Below are 18,100 nucleotides of genomic sequence, written 5' to 3'. Positions count from 1 at the left end.
TTCAATAAGTAGGGCAAAGGCCCTCTAACTTAAACGGGCCTTGCCCGACAGCGATATAGAAGTATCAAGTCAATCACTCACACACAAAATTTCACAGAAATACACAATATACACAAAATACACAAAATAGCCGTTAAAACAGCTGTTGTATTAAATGCAGAGAAGAAACCCCAAGGTCAAAGACCAGTAAAAGGTAAAAAAGAGACCACTTAGCTCCAGCCAAGTCGAGACCACGTCCAGCTTGTAAAGCGGCAAACGAGATCTGGGGAAGCAGGTGTGGTGCATCCTGGGATAGAGGGTAGCCCAGCCAATAAGAGACTTCATTCTAGTGTACTAGTTGGCCGAGTCGGAGCCGATGGATCGGCTCCGAGCCCATCAGTTATGAATGTAGGCGAGATAGGATCCCATTACATCTTACATTTTCACCAACATACACAAAATAATGGGTAGAAAGAGTTAAATCAACTTACTTATGTAAACTCACATCTACTACTTAATTACAGAGTCTAGATTACCAGCTGCAGTTAACAGCATACTTCCCAGACTGGAGTATACAAGTGTCTATTGTCACACTAAATTGACTGCAAAATACCCACTTAACACAAGTAGCTGAGAACAAAATGTAAAGATGTATTCACCTAGTCATCAACAGACAGCACCACAGCCAAAAGCTAATAACGCTTCCTGATTAATAATAACAGCAAAGGCAACCTATCTACTAAAACTCAATGTTCAACAATTGTTGCCTACCTTTAATGTGAAAAATAAAAATAAAAACAAAAACTGCCTCCTAGTCTCCAAGAAACCAAGAAGGGACATTCCTGTGTAGATTTCTGTTCAGCTTAGAAATGGGAGAAAAAGCCTTTCAAAAACTGCACCCACTAGCAGGAGCAGTACTTCACAGAACAAAGTCTAAGTACACTGTGTTCAAGCGGCAGCTAAAGGACAACTTTATGAAAGCATACAAATGTATGTGGTTTATACATATTCAACCAAACAGGACTTAAATGTACACATTTATAAGCACTCATCAGGTAATACCTGCGCAGTCTTAGATAAATGGTTAGGATATTTGTCATATGTTGTTGTTTGTCTTTTCGGCTTTTTCCCAGTTAGGAGTCGCCACAGCGGAACTCCGGTCCGCTAACTATTGGCAGTAGATTTTTATGGTGCCAAGCTGCCAGCCCGATGCCCAACCTTCAGCGAAGGCACGCCCATTTACGCATGTCTTTCGAATGCCACTCGACTGTGGGGAGGACATGCAGACCACATAGAAGGCACTCCAGCTGAGAATCGAACAGGAGAACCTCTTGCTGTGAGGCAACAACGCTACCGCTGCACCACCGTGGCTTTCATATGTGAATATGTTTATTCCTCAACCATACTTCTCAATCTCTTAGCTCAAGAAATCTGGACAAAGCCTAAAATAATGAGGGAACAAATTCCAAAAAAATAGGGACAGATTTTAAATAGTGCTCTTACAAACTTAGAAAGTTGTTAGAATAAAATAATTTGTGTTAGCATGCATTATTTGAAGGATATGAAGTCTGAAACTTAAATTATTTCATTATTTACTGACTACAATCCTCAGTGATTTGTCAGAAAGCCACAAATTTTATGAGGAACAGACCAAAATAGGAGGCAAAATCTGGACAGTTGAGAGGTATCTCAAGTATGTTTGTGTGTGTGTGTGTGTGTGTGTGCGTGCATTATATTTAATTATGCATTTATTCTGCTTCTTTTATTTAAATGACATCCAGTATTCATTGCACAGAACATCAGTTTTCAAATCTTTGTATCTTTGTATATCTAATGGACTACTGTGCCTTCAGGCACAGGTTACAGCTTAGAGAGATCTTTATTACAAATGAAAACATAATTACTTACATATAGTTTTCTTATTTTTAACAAAAATCACAGTACTGTTGCTATCTGGCTATATTGACAAAGTTTTGTTCAGATTTTAGAACTGCAATATATCATGTTAACAGATCGTGCAGGGGATTTGGTATTGTCATTGGGTTATGCCATTCATATACCTTGTTTTTGGTTTTGAGGGGAGGCCTACTACAACCTTTTCACTGACTAACCAGATTTCTGGAGGGAGTTTTTCTCTGTTAATGATAGTGCTTTTAATGTTTTCCTGGTTTCCCCTGTATATACGGTTGTTTGAAGCACGTGATGACTGACTGCATTCCTTTCCAAACATGTTCTTGACCTCAGTGCATACGCCTGGTATTGTTGGAACTGTTAGGTAGGAAAATATTCCTACTGGTTGCACAGCCACAGAAAGTGTGGGTTTTAAAATCCACTTTTATACTTCAGCATCTGTAGCAAATTCAAGAAACAGCTTGTAAAGCTTGATGTTTGGAAAGTTGATTCAGCAGCTCCTTAACACAGTCCTTAAAAAAAACTGTAAGGATAAAAGGGAGTACAAGAGTTTTCTGTTTTGCCTCTGCCAAGGAGTGGAGCACTTGAAATATAGGTTTTGGTCATCTAAGTGAACGGGTCCATCTCTAACCCTTTTTAGCCACAACTTGGTCCATAAGGATAAAGACACACACACACTGGGAGGCTGCAGAAAACTGGAGTACCCAGAGAAAACATATGTAAATAGAGGGGGAAACATGCAAACTTCACACAAACACTGACTGGAGGTCAGAACTGGATCCTGGAGGCTTGAACCAGATATTTTAACCACTGAAACACTATGCTGCTTAGCTTTATTTCTTTCTTTATGGAGTGTTCAGTTTGGTAAACCGTGCCTGCAGTAAGCTATGGTGATTTTAAGTATGTTATTGTATGCATCGGTGTATCCTTCCACTTGTAGGATTTTAAGTATGTTATTCTATGCATCGTTGTGTATCCTTCCACTTTTAGGACCACTGCTGCTTCTAGTTATATTTCCTCTCCTGTTAATTCCAGTCCCTTGCTGTACTTAGCATATCTTTACCCCATTCTGAGGGCATGGAACTGAATAACCATATGCTGGGCCAGAAATGTGTGTAACCTGAGAACCGCCGAACAGTCTTTGCTATATAGTAAAGGTAAGTGCTACTGTACTGCATGTGCATAGTTACTGGGCTTTCTTCCTGATACTGCTCTAATACTTGTGGCAAAACAGCTATATACAAACACACAGCATTTGTGGGATACTTTGTCTTATCTTATTGTACTGTGTGATTGGAATATGTCAGGGCACTGCATTCCCAATGCACACATTCTCAGCTGATACAATTTTCCAATATTATGTTTTATTTAGAGGTAGTGTTGCTCTGTTGTACATATGCTGCTATATGTAAACATGTATTATGTGAGTACCTGGTATTTGCTGCTTAACATACACTATGACACCAGCATAGGGGAAATGTGACGAAAATCACATTCATGCTGTTAACATTTTACTATGTCACAGCATGGTTTACTGCAGATGCTGTGCTTTGCTTTTCTGTTAATGGAGTCAGTAAACAGGGAAAACTCACCTTTTCTCTATGTCTGTGCAACCCTGATGTGAGAATTTATAAAGAGATCAGGGGCCAGAGTGCCCATGCTGGGGGCAGTGCTTACCCCCTGTAAAAGTGATGCCATGGAGACTCGTACCTCTCAATCTCACAGCACCAGAAGACTGGACAAAGCCAAATGCAATGGGAGAATAAAGGCCCAAAAATAGGGACAAATTTTAAATATTGCTCTTATAAACCGAGAAAGTTGCTAGAATAAAAGGTTCTGTGTTACTACGCATTTTTATTTGAAGGCTATGATGTTTGAAACCCAAAAGTCTGACATTATTTAGTGAATTCAACTCTTGCTAACTTTCCAGAAAACCAAATTTTATGTGTAACAGACAAAAAATATGAGTAAAAAATCTGGACATTCTGCAAAAATCTGGACAGTTGAAAGGTACGGATGGAGTGCATAGTTATACACCTGGAGTGATACTTCGGGTTTGAAATTACAGGTGAAGTCAGATGCTTTAGTTATAATTATGTGTAGCTTAACTAAGCAAGATCTGTTTAATCACAGTAAATTCCACTGTAATATATAGCTAAGCTGTCTGTGAGCACCAAGCATCTGTTTGTATCTGAATTATTACTCGTACATGTTCTGCCATGTGTGACTTCTGGAGTACATTCTGTTTTTACTGAATAATAAATACTGTGGCACATATATATGTAGTACCTTGATACAGGGGGTAGCTTACAATACTTTGCCTGACTACATTTTTATGTTTGTGTTTATTTTCTTTGATTATACATGAGTAATCTTATGTCTGCATCATACCTCTGTGAAATGCTTGTGATGTTCTGACTTTTACAGTACTGTTGCAGTGTCTTCTGCCTTATTTTACTTTTGGTATTTTAAATGCAGTTTTTATTATGCTTGCTAATATGATATAATTTACAGGTCCTTGCTTTATATCACAGATGTAATGTTTACTTAAATGATTTTGGGATGAAGAAAGGGGATGCCATTATGATGGCACTGTTGACATACTAGTTTCACTTGCATGTCCCTCAGCAGGAATTCTTTCAGCAGCATATTTACGCAACCCAATACTACTAAAACTTCTGGAGCAAAGAATCTGCCTTACCTTTTCCAAAGTGTGAACTGAGCTCTAAACTTCACTATACGAGTTAAAAGGTGTGAGGTGTGTGTGTGTTTACGTGCGAGGGAGCAGTAAGAATTTACTGGTGTACTTTCAGGAAATATGTTTGCAAAGTTTTTTTTTTTTTTTTTGTACAGCAATTTACAAAAACAAAACAAAAAATGTTGACAGAGTGAAAGACTGTACTGCAAAAAAGCTATATTATTTCAGGGAAAAAACAAGGAATTTCACACTGTGGCAGGCAAAATCCCAACAGCACAGTTTTCTAATTATCTTAACTGACACACAACTCAAATTAGGGAAAATGGAATCCTTGGCAGAGTGACAGAAATTATTTTACTTGGCTCACAGAAATGTGAAATCCTGAAATACAGAAATCTAATGCTTGTGACATCCACTGAGAGAACAAGACCCTGTTGTAACTGGGACTTAACTACAAAAACATCAGGCAGGCAGCAGTATGTCCACTGAGTTGGAATGATAACGGCAGACTCTGCTGTAGAACATGGGCTGGCAGACATTCTGTTCTGCAAGGAACATACTGCAAATGCTCTACCTACAAATGCAAAATGTACCAAAGATAAAATGGATATATAACATCACACTTGCAACCCAGGATAAAGACTGTATTTAGAGTAATCTTACACACACACCTATCATTAACTACAAAATGCAAAAATCCCTAACCTAACAGCACCCTTCCTGGATTAGGGTCAGCAGATGCAGACTTACAGGACAAACATGTCCAAAACATGAACTTTCAGTAAGCTAATTTGCAGAAAAGACCTGCAATCTGACTTCACAGAATAACTTTTCAGATCTGCAGTGGTGAGAGTGTAGACTCAGACATGCCAAATGAGAAAGTGCATTTCATCTGACCAGTTTACAGTCTGACACAGGAGACAGGCAAACACAACAGCTTAATACTGAAGAGGCTTAAAGCCAATGTTTGACAGTTCCACCTTTACAACAATGCAAAATTAGAAACAAAATATGGGACAAGTGGAGTGGTCACTTCCGTAAGAGGCTATTACAACTTTCATGTACTTTGTTTTCAGAAGAGCATGAAACACTCCCAAATGGTAAAATGCATATCTCAATACTTGGCTTGAGGTGAATATTTTATCCCCAACAGACCAAAAGAAAAAATGCAAAGGTGATGAAATGGGGAAAGAACTGGCCCACTGAATGTTATAGTTACTAGGAATAACAGCTACTTGGTTTACCAACTACGTATCCGTTCAAGACTAGGAGACGTTTACACAAATGCATTAGAGACCCGACAGGAAAAAGTCACATGGTGGTGCATGCGTAGCTTTATCCATGAAACAAAGGCCGCAAATGCTGGGCAAGTTTGGTGAAAGCCTTGTAGAACATAAGTATACACAGCAGTAGGACTGGCACTGAACTAGGGTCTATATTAAATTATCGAACGGCATAAATGTCGAATGGCCAAAATATCGAAAGTGCCATTCACATTACTTGGTTTTGTGGGGGGGCTGTGCCCCCCACACCCCCCGCTAATTATATATACCTACTCCAAGATCGCACTGCAGTGAGGCAAGGGCAAAATTCCTGATCTTCACTGCACCCCAATCCCACAAACCAGAACTCGATGAATGGCACTTTCGATAATCCGGCCGTTCGACATTCGTGCTGTTCCATAATTTAATAAAGACCCCTGAACTATACACAAGCATTCAAAACTGCAGACAAAAGTCTGAAAGAGACAGGGTGTCACAAATCAGGACACAGAAATCAAAGCAGCATCTCCAAGTTTTTAATTTCTCCAAATCTTTTGGGTTTCTAATACCATGATGGGAATGGACCCCATTCCTAAGCCAAAGTACAATTAAAGTTCATGAAATTAGTATTGTTTTACTCTTTGATGTCAGCCAAAAGTACTCTTCGCAGCACCCACAATGTGCCCAATAATGACTCCTCCTGCAATTCATACAGGGTTACATGGATTGGTAACATATCTAAATATGATTGTAAATTCTTTTTTATAAGACCCATTGCTCCTACTACCATTGGAACTGTATGCGTATCTTTCTTCCACATGGCTCTCGTTTTTGCCTGCAGATCCTGATATTTTATGACTTTGTGTCTCTCTGTACGCAAGACACTGTAGTCACTGGGTGTGGCGATTTCAATGATCAATGCTATTTTTGTCTTCTTTTCATGAACCACTATATCTGGTTTTCTAGCATCTATCTTTTGAACTGTTGGTAATGGATGATCCCATGTGATGTAAACCTCATAATTTTCTGTGATGCTTTGTGGCTCATGTTTCCAGTGTTTTTCAACCACGTCGATACCATAATGTTTGCACAGTCTCCAGTGCAACAGTCTCGCCACATTATTACGTCTTCCAGTATACAGTCCCTCTGCCATTAGTGAGTCGCAACCAGCAACAAGGTGTGTGACTGTTTCCAAATCGGTTTTACAAAACTTAAATTTGTCTGTTTCTCCCACATGTTCAATGGACTTTGTAAACCAGCATGTATGTAGCCCAGATAGTGCAGAGATATTCAGTCAATAAAGACGATATCTGGCTGAGGTTTCATTAGTTAAACCAGCTTGTCAGATGACAAAATCATGAAACTTACTGTCCCAGTCTAGCATAAAGCTAAATCAGACTCACTAGTAAAGTTTTTTTTTTCCAAAGTTCAACTCCCCTTGCACTTTTCACATGGAGGGGGCCCAGTCTATTTAAATATTAAGATTGTGAAGTTACACAACCTTAGAGACATAATAGGACATTTTCTCTTTTCACATGGTGTGCTACACTCCTGTTGGAATAATTTAATAATAGTGATGGGTGGATGCCAACATAATTTTATTTTTGTGAACTGGTCCTTAGACCCTTTTCAGCCACGACACAAGTCAGTTGGTAAAGACATAACACACAATTAGCTACAGAGTGAAGACACAATGGAATCTACACATGTAAAAGGCAAAACGTAAGAAGAAAATTTGGAAGGCAAAATGCAAAAAGCAGCAAGTAAAACGTACATTGTAGTTTATACCACAAAATATATACAAAAAGTGAAATGATAAAGCAATATGAAATATGCAGTGAAATTTACATTGTGAAATACATGCAAGGACATAAACATGAACTACAAAAAGCAGAAATATACAGTGCACTTTGCTCCATGTAGTAATTAGGATGTGAGGAAATGGTGAAACTTATAATAGCAATACTCTTCCGTTTTTGATATGTACAGCTTTCTGTTCTCTTTTTTCATTCTCTTCTCTTTCATTATTAATTATTTTGCACCGGCAGTAACATGTAAATGGTCAGTTGTGATCAGTGTACCTTATGGGTAATCAAATATAAAGTAAAACAAAATATTTTGTATTTATACATTGCCATATAAGTTATAGTTTGAACTGTGTGTGAGAAAAGACCTGCGCCAATCAAGCATGAGTGTTGAAGGTAGGAAAGTGGCACTGAATCAAGCGAGATGGCGACAAGTGACAGCACCCCCAACCCCATGTAGAAAATGGGGACAAAAGGGGGCTGATGATGATGATGATGACATAAGTTATAGTTGTACTTTGGGTAATTATGGCATACAACCATAGTTTTTTGCCCAATGGAATTTGTGATAAACAACTGTGAACTGCTGTAAAACAGTTGTCTAATGGAGTTTATACTGCATCTCTTAAATAGTTGCACGTTTATTATTTTTAACATATTCTTGCAGCTTTTGTCTGAATTTAAGGAGCTTATTAGGTTTTGATATTCCTGGGGGAAGATCACAAGATGCAGGAGCAGTTTTAAGGAGACATTTTCACAGACAGGAAGTCCTGTGGCCCTAATAACAGAATGCCATTTTGATTTCCCTTCGTGAGTATTTGCTATTAAACACACACAATACATTTTTTAGTGGGAGACAAAAGTTATTCTCTATATATCTGAAGATTGTAGTGTGTTAAATAAGAGACATGGACGATCAGGATGCCTTTTCTATAGTCAGGCAATGACGTTCCCGGTTGTTCAAAAGATGCATGAACTATAATCATTTTTATCTTTAGTTGTCTGAAGAACTGTAACATTTTGGGGAACTTATCAGAAAAACAATAAGTAAGACATAAGCAAGCTTTGTTAATAAGGACAAATGAGCAACTTTCTGAGATACTTGTAGTTGTTTTAAAGATCAAGTGTATAGGTGTTTTTCTTAACACCAACTTTTGCAGTAATTATGTTCTTGTCGTGTATAGTGGTTTTCTGATTGAAAATATGTAGTTTTTTTTTTACTTTCGTTTCTTTATAGGGACTATATTATGTTTAATAAACTTATCTTTGTATTTTTTGTATGCTGGGCAGCTGCCAGGCACTTTCTGATTCTGAGTCACATGGCTCTGAATTTTGATGATGCATAAGGTGGGCTGAATAGCTTCATGGATAGACATGCTTTCTATAGTTTGCAGCAGACCAACACAAAGTGACACAAAGTGCAGCACAGTCAGTTACTCAGGCAGTCAGACAATAACTAACGCAATGCATTTATATTCAAATAAAAAGTAGTATGCCAAGCATACAGTGTAATAACACAGATATAACAGTGTAATAAACAGTTGTCTACAATGGGATGATCGTGCTTATGAAGAAAAGCAGGGGTATGCGAACCACTGTAAGGATAGCCTACATTATATGTTTGTGTATGTTACACATCCGCTGGATTAGTGCTGGAATGAAAAATGTTCATTAAACTTAAAGGGCTTCTCAACAAGGCAGAAATTCCACTTGTATGGGGGGACTAGAATATGCACAGAGTACCAGGTGGGAAGCCAGGCTGCCTACAGTACTGAGATCCATATGAAAATGGAGCTGTACTGCAGGTTGTAGAAGTCAGGGAATTCAGCCTGGAATCGCACAAGCATGGTTCAATGTACTGTGAGTGGTCCTTTAAACTCTTGTGGGAATGCCTCACAGTGCTCTGTTTTCAAAAACAAATTTAATTTCCTTGTGGACTTCTGGTCCTGCAATTCTATCCTTCCTCTTGGACATGGCAACTGCAGGTAATGGTGAGCATGCCACCCTACGGGTGGACCTCCTGCACTGGGCAGACTCATGGCCATGCAGTTCCACCTGTATGTCAGACCTAGCTACCTGCTAGCAATACCACATCTGACATACAGATGGGCCTACTGTGGTTTATAACCTCAGAAAGATTCAGTTGCCCTGCTGAGTCCTCGGGTAGCTTTGGACAGTGCTCAGAATATGTAATGAGATTCAATAACATAGACTGTTATAGAATCCTCATGCCTGTTCCTGCCATAGAGAGACTTTTTTAAATTTAATACATTGGGAAATTGAAATAAACACAGTTTTCCCTTATGACATCATCGGAAAGTGCCACCAGACAGACAATCAAGAAGTAACTGGACAGCTGCTCAGCATATAATACACACAAACGCTACTTTTATTTAATAAATATAATTCCAGTGATGTGAGTAAAGTAAAAATTACATTTTAGAATCAGAAACCCCACTTTGCTATGATGACACTGTAATTACAGCAAAAAGAAGTGGTGAGAAAAAAAAAACACTTGCACATGATTTTTTAAAACTTTGTGAACTGCTCTGTCTCAGAATGGAAAGATAATTGTTGCTCAAGTATGACTCATACTGCACAGGTCTGTGCAGAGGACAGTCACTGCCAGATTCTAAATACCACTACTTTTTTATTGTTTGTAAGCAATTACTTACACTGGAGTCAAACTGCAGGGCTGCATTTAAGGTAGTAGATGGTCTTCTAGCTTTTTTTTCCAGCACAGTAATCACAATACTATTAGCATTCAAAATTCAGTTGATAAGAGGAAGTTCCCAATGGAGACTGCTTAAATAAACAGAGAAAAGACTGGATGTATAGGGGAAGTTTTCCAGTGTCCTGGTCAATATGAATACCACCTCAGGTCTCCCTGAAAAAAACAATACTGGCCTAGTGAGACTAACCTGGTCAACAAATACAATAAAAAATAAAATTGTGGCCAGCTGATTATTGTACTGTACAATGGTAACTACACAAAACTAGTAATTTGGTAGCTGCCCTTTGAAGAGGGACTGCTTAGGTACAGTTACTGTAAAATAGTATTGTACTGTTGGCCTACTGTAAGAGAGCTCCGTAACTGTGACTTTGGACTGCTAAACTGGTACGGCTGGTTCAGTGTGATATCATAAAAGAAGAAAGGGATGGTGGCACTGAATAGGCAGTTAACAGCCCCTCCTAGACATGTGTGTGCGTCTGTGCGTGCATGTGTGTGTACATGTGTGTGTGCACGTGCGCACAAATGCTCACACAAAATCGTACAGGACAAGAGTCAGATGCTGTTAGTATGATAGCACTGCAAGACACTGAGCTGATACAGTAGAGAATGGAATCCTGGGTATCACTGGACATAACTCCACTGTCCAGCCATGCAGTATGAATTTATCTGCGAGGGACATCAGTCTTAGTGAAAAGCTTGTATGGCACATTTGCCAAATGCTTGTAAGGCTGTCACTGAGAAGGACCACCACATTTTTTCTGCATTCAATCCATGCCTTGAATTCTGCAAGTTTAGGAAGATTACTTCACAAATTCACAACACTCAGCTTACATATTATATAAGGCATGTCAGCTGTTACGAGTCCCTAGCCCAGTCCAAGAAAATACCACATTTGGCAATTACCATCCACTATTAGGTGGCGGCTAGAAGGAAGTACGTGGGAACAGTATCAGCAGATACAACATCACAAGTTAGGTATCATTACATACACACAATCCAGAATTAAAGATAAAGCACAACTTTTCATGCATGGCCCAAGGAGCACCTACTGTGCGAGTTCTGCAGATAGAATGGTGACAGAACATGACACGAGACGCCCACTGATTCAGAAACAGCCCCATCACTCACAGTAGTACATGCAATTAAAAAAGGGGGCTGTTTACACAATGCAGAAATTTGCATTCCTGAAAAATGTTAATTGCAATGAGGAAAAGACCTCATATTTCTGATAAACTACATGAATCTGGATCGCTGTTAGCTACTGCAAGTGCAGATCAGCACTTTTGCTGTGGTAGTTAACACTTTTGACCTATTCATCACATTCCACAAACATCCTCCTCATTCAGTCTCTCACACACACACACGCGCACACTTTCACACACACGCGCACACACACTCACACACACTCACACACACGCTAGTGCAAAAGGTGTTATTCTAGCAAATAAGTTTATGAGAGGAATAATTAAAGTCCGTCCTTGACTGTATGTGTGTTTGTTCATCATTAATTTTGGGTTTGCCCAGATGTCTTTCGCTATGAGGTTGAGAGGTATGCTTATATATACCCTATCCTTCTCCCTTATAAATCACAGATAAAAACACTGGTAAGCAGAGCAGGTTAATGCCAGTGCTTCCTGTGGTAAGGGTACAAGATTTGAAACCTTTTTCCCCTTCTTTGTAATGCTCTCAACCCCTTTTATCCGTGGTGTCTAGTGGTGGGGCAGAGAGCTAGTATCTTCAGTGGGAGGAGGGAGGGTACAGGGTTGAAATACCTTTCTGTGCCTTTAAAGCATATGGTTTAGAATATATCTGGTGTCCAGTGGCTGCCCCCCAAGCCACTTTTTCTTTTTATCAAGTTCCTTTAATGCATGCTATGCAGAGTTTCTCTGCTGTCTAGTGGTTAACCCGCCCCCAAGTGCCATTAAGGCATGATGACTTAAAGGTATCCCCAGGGTGTCTTGGCACAAGTTATGTGTAAGTGCCCTTAAGGCATGAGATAAAGTGAAATCCCTGGTGGTTAGTGTTCCCCTTGACCCATATTTTTTTAAAGTATCCTTAAGGCACATTGTTAAAGTATTCACCAGAGTTGCTAGTGCTCCTCCTGACCTTAAGTGGTATTACGGCTGGATTTGTCAAGACTTATCCATGGTGGCTAGTGCCCCACTGACAATGTTGTAGGGTTCGCTCATTAGTCTAGGGGAGTGTGCAACCATACAGGCCCCACCACACACATGCAGTAACACATTTATTACACAAACACACACACAGCTTCCTTTCCACCTGATCACACTCACATACATAATCCCATATACACACACATATGCCCCTCAACACTACCTGTCTGCTACACTCCTTCGTATTTACCTCTATCATGATAGAAAAACACAAACTTTTGGCCATGTTCATTACCACAAGTGGTAGAAGCGGTCATGCTAATTTATGCAGCCAAGCAATTCTCTGAATCAACTGCGTGCCTAAATGCCTTATTGCAAGCAATTCAAAATTAGAGCACGTGGCTAATTAGCATATGCCTCTCCCCCAGAATGCCTTACTGGCATTTAACACAGCCACAGAGAAAGATCACCTTAGTTCTGCATGTCTTCATGTGGCAGCACCATTGTAGAGCTGTCCCTGAATCACAAATGGTTACCACAAGTTGTACACAAGTACACTTTGTGGCAACTTTTTTGAATGAAACCAACAAACTAAAAAGGATGAAATACATACAGAAAACTATGTGTATGCGAACAAAGTCTGCACATTTACTCTAATACTATGTATGTTCTACAAATTGAGCCTCTGACAACCAAAAGCAGTTAAGAATATAGTCAGACATTTTACTTCTTTTTTTGAATTTTTCTTTGCTGACACCTTTCTTAAGTATGAATTGCAAAACACATATACGTGTTCATAGGTTAGTACTAAGCTGTCAGTCTGCAGAGCAAATAACCAGAGGTCAGAATAAAATCCTGCACCTTGTATCTGTGAGGTAAAGACCTTAACCATTATGCCAAACCCCCGGTCTTCCCAGGAAATATAAAATACACAATACTGAAAAACTAACTATGACAGGTACACTCCTCTCTCTCATCTTATTCAATCACAAACTGATGCATCATTTATTTCACCATAAGCATAAAATAAGGCAAATACAATCTTTAGTCTCATCAACAGCACTCTGTTATGATTTTCAGGTATCACGTTCTATTCTGCCTAAACATTTTATATAACTAGTTTAAAAATCTTTAAGACTGTTATACCAAAATGGAGAAATCTACCACTCATTTTACATGCCTCCCACCTGGAACATAAGGTTTAATACCTCCATATCTCTCAGACATTCATGTTCATAAATGTCATTGTTTCAGTCATACCTCTCAACCTGCATACATTGAAATTTAGACAAAGGCTCTTGAGAAGTAGATACATATTTGCTAAAATGCGGACAGCTAATTAACACGAATTTTGCAAAACTAACAATATGACTCCCATCTCTTTCAGTAGGATTCTGGGATAGAGACCACTCAGAAATACAGTTTAAAAAATGCTTGTGGAAAACATATAAGCAGAATAATCATGTTTTTTTTTTTTCAGATTAAGCTTTGATATTCCATATGCATACAGTTTTCATTGCCCTGGTGTAGTTGGTCTTAATCCATCCCACTCCTGAATGCTACTTACTGGTAATGCGCTTGTCCTCCACGTTTTGTGTTGCAGGTGGGGAGCCAACAACGGATGGCAGCAGGGGGTTAACTATTTTCTCAGAGAACCCTAGTTTTAGGGAGTGATACTACTTAGGACTAGGGCAGGTTGTATAGCATGTGGTGGGACTGTGGCAGGGAGGTCAGGAATGTTTCCCTTCTATGGCTAAAGCAAATGCTGGTATATACTGTATATTCTTGAGCCTTACCTAATGCTTTAACTGCCACCTGACATTGGTCATGCCAACATGTCTTTAGTCAGCAATGTATTAAACGTTTCTTTCAAAACAATGCAGCTTCTTCCTATCTGAAGGAAAAAAAAAGTCTATTTGAGTTTTTATAATCAGTCCTTCTGGTTTTTACTTCTGGTTTCTGAAGATTAGGGACTAAATATTAATGGTGGACACACCACTGCTTATATTCACAAATTCTGCCATGAGTTGGCTACATGGCATAGAGAACTAGAGCCCAGACTATGAAGATCAATTAGCAGTCCTAGTTTTGCAGCAGCTAAGAGGGGGGGTCAAATAAGAATAAAAAGGGGGGGGTCTGCTCACTTTTATTAGGGTGAAAAGGCATCATATGACCAAGAGTGCATGCTACATCCAGGTGGAGACAAAAGAGGCAGCAGAGGTTATTTGACTTTAGGGGGAAATAGGTGTCTGTGGGTTTATGCTACTCATTAAAGTGAGTGACTGTTGTGTACAATTACTTTATTACATTCCCAAGCCCACATACCCCCACTGAATTTCTGTTAACTGTAAGGAACAAAAGCACTGACTGCTGTTGTAATAAACATCACACTCCTTGTTATACAACAGAAGTGGTACTACACCTTTATATATTGTTGCGTCTTTTTTTTTTTTTCAAGATAATCACATATTGTGCAGCATTAAGTAGAAATGGGCACAACTGAAATGTACAGTTGGTAACTTGGTAGCTTGATATGTTCATTAAATGGAAAAATGCTGTACATGGGTGATCCGAGGAACCTTGCCTCCCTGCTTCCAGATTTTTTGTGACTGGGCCATAGCTCTACTGAGAGACATTATGGCAGCAGACTGAAAGATATGCAAGGTCAACAACACTGCCAGGGTCAAAACTCAAAATGAAAAAAAATTCTTAATTTAAAGGATTCATTCTGAATTTCATGGCATCATGTTATTTGTGTCCAAAATTTGGTGTTTTCCAGGAAATACCATTCAGTCGAGGGGTATTGGTCTCAGTGAATACATCTCACAAACTTCTGCATATTTCAAAAAATCATATCACTGCATCTTCAACCTTGTTACAATAGCAGTTTAAACTGCTCAATTTGTGTTACCATTCTGACTGACAGGCAGCACAGCGGCACAGCAGGAGAAGTTCTCTGGTTTGATTCTCGGTTGGGGTGCCTTTTGTTTGGAGTCTGTATGTCCTCCCCGAGTTCATGTGGGGTTTCTCTGGGTGCTCTGGTTTCCTTCCACATTGTAAAACCATGCAGTAGGTAGACTGGAGATCTAAACTGGCCATAGGTGTGTGTGTGTAAAATGGAGCTAGATAAATATCACTATTTTACACCCTGCCCTCATGCACAAAAATGGGAAAAAGGGTTGTTGATTCTAACTGATACTCTCTTAAGACTGAACAAAAAAAAAATCACTACCACTACTAAAGTTTAGACACAACCTAAACTACCATTTACCGTATTTAATACTCTGCTCCACCAAACATGAGGACTATCATCCACCATTTAAATTCTCTTGCCCAAGTTACAGATAACTTTGCCTAAGACATTGTTACCTGAAATTTCACATGCTGGTGCAACCTTCTTGCCCTACCATTTTCTCCTTGATTATTTCCTGCCATCATCTAATAAGTGACATATAACAGAAATGTAGTCCTTGACCAGTATGAAGAGCAGGGGGCTCAAAGCTGAACCCCTGATGCACACTCACTCCCACCACTGTGAACCCCTTATGTGACACCAAATACTGTTCATACTTGAGTCACTGGATCCTTGTACATAGACTGCACTAATTACAACAATGGTTCTGAGACTTCGAACCACCACAGGACTGCCCACATGAGCTTTCTTGGGACCTTGTGATATGCTTTCACCAAATCTAGGAATGCCCAGCTGGACTCTTTCCTTATGTCTAGCTTCTTTCTCAAGTATGTCTCACTGTAAATGTCGGGACAGTTGTGCTGCATCCTGATCTGTATCTATACTGCTAGTCTCCCATATAACTTTCTACTACTCTGCATATTTGTTTATTAATCATGCTCTCCAGAAGTTTCATGCAATGTGACAGGAGTTTGATACCTCTGTACTGCCCACAGTTGTGGATGTCCCCTTTGTTCTAGTACACTGGCAGGAGTATATTTATTCCAAGTCATCTGGGATACGTCTTTCTCTCCACACTGCTACAAATACCCTCAGGAGCCATTTCTCCGCTATTTCACACAGCATCTTTATCATATCTGATGTGACGTAATCCAAGCCTGCTTCTTTGCCAGACTTCATTTTCTTTAGTGCAATCCTTACTTCTTCTATTGTGGACTCCTCTTCTCTCATTGTAGGCTGTGTCTGGGGTAGTACAGCTTCTATGGGATTTTCTTCATTCATATACTGCTGGAAATACTCCTTCCATCTGCCTCCGATGTTCTGTGGACTGGTGAGCAAGTTGTTGCTGGCATCCCTTATGAAGGGTGTCTGACTAATTTCTTTATCTTTCTGTCTTTGCCTTCCAACCTGACTGAGTCACTGCCCAGAAGAGGGAAGAGTGCCTGTGATGCCCTGTTCTTTGCTACTGCTACTCCATTCTTAGCCTCTGTTTGTACAGTAATGCTGATTCTGAAGGTAAAAATAACAAAGTTAGGTTTTAAAAGAAGTGTTTACAATCCAGTTATGCACCCCCTAATACAAACCTTTGAGAAGGCATGTGAGAATGACATCTACAAATTTTGTAGAGGGAGGGGGACATTTTTTAAATCTTATTAGGGATGAGTATGACCTGTTGCAAACTCTGAAATGTGACAGGCCTATTCAGGTTATGAAACCTGATAAGGTAGGGGGTGCAGTAATTGTTGATGCCACTGACATTACGTTTGATAAGTTACAACAAACTGCCTCTAAGGATGAATTTAATATAGCTTATCTTATAACTGATTCACATAAAGATGATTTTTTTTTTTTGCAAAAAGTCTGCTTCACTAGATGTCTATAACTTTTTGAAAGTTCCTAACCCTGTGATTTCAATTACATATGGCATACCCAAGATGCACAAAGACTTACACATACCACTGTTTAGAGCCCATGTTTCTAAAACATACTCTGGCTGTCTACATAAAGTTCTGAAGCCAGTATTTGACATTTATAGATCATATGTTATATGAATCTTGGGATTTCTTGACCTAAATAAAAGAACCTGTGGGAACCAGGTGTTTTTTGACTATCGATGTTGTAGATTTATTCACTTGTATTCCCCAAGATACTGGAATGGATTTAATTTGTCGCATCTTTTTACAATGCAATACTTTTGTCTAGCATGGATGTGAGGTTAAGTTTGGAATTCATTACATTAACACTTGACAACAATTATATTTATTTTGAGGGGGGAATTTATAAGCATATTTTTTATAATGGCACCTTGTGCCATTAAGTGAAAGGTGTGACAATGGCAGCAGTGTATGCTCCCATTTTTGCCAACCTAGTTATGTATACCTGGGAATTAAATTATATTTTTAATAATAAGGATTTTTTTTCCATTTTGTAAATTATGTTTGCAATACCTGGACAATATATTCATCCCATGGTTTGATAAAGTTGAATTAGTTAGAGAGTTTATTAATTATTTACAAACTACCACTAATTTATTTTAAATTTACTTACTGAATTTAATAAATTGTCTGTTAATTATTTGGATCTTACTATCAGTACAGAATAAGGTGAGTTTCATTTAACTATATTTAGAAACCCACTTTCAGAAACTCTCATTTGCATTTTAATAGTAGTCATCCATCCTTAT

General features: G+C 39.0%; 1 protein-coding gene across 1 annotated transcript in view; it reads right to left on the bottom strand.

Annotated features, from left to right (window-relative positions):
- ERC1 (ELKS/RAB6-interacting/CAST family member 1) overlaps window positions 1–18,100 on the bottom strand; it is a 3,640,161-nt gene that overhangs the window by 86,961 nt on the left and 3,535,100 nt on the right. The gene's annotated exons all lie outside the window — the stretch shown is intronic.

The sequence above is a fragment of the Protopterus annectens genome, chromosome 11.part0, assembly GCF_019279795.1.
Source record: "Protopterus annectens isolate FY-2018-M chromosome 11.part0, PAN1.0, whole genome shotgun sequence".
NCBI lineage: Eukaryota > Metazoa > Chordata > Ceratodontiformes > Protopteridae > Protopterus > Protopterus annectens.
The sequence above is the reverse complement of the archived record's forward strand: the minus strand, read 5'-3'. Positions and strand labels throughout refer to the sequence as shown.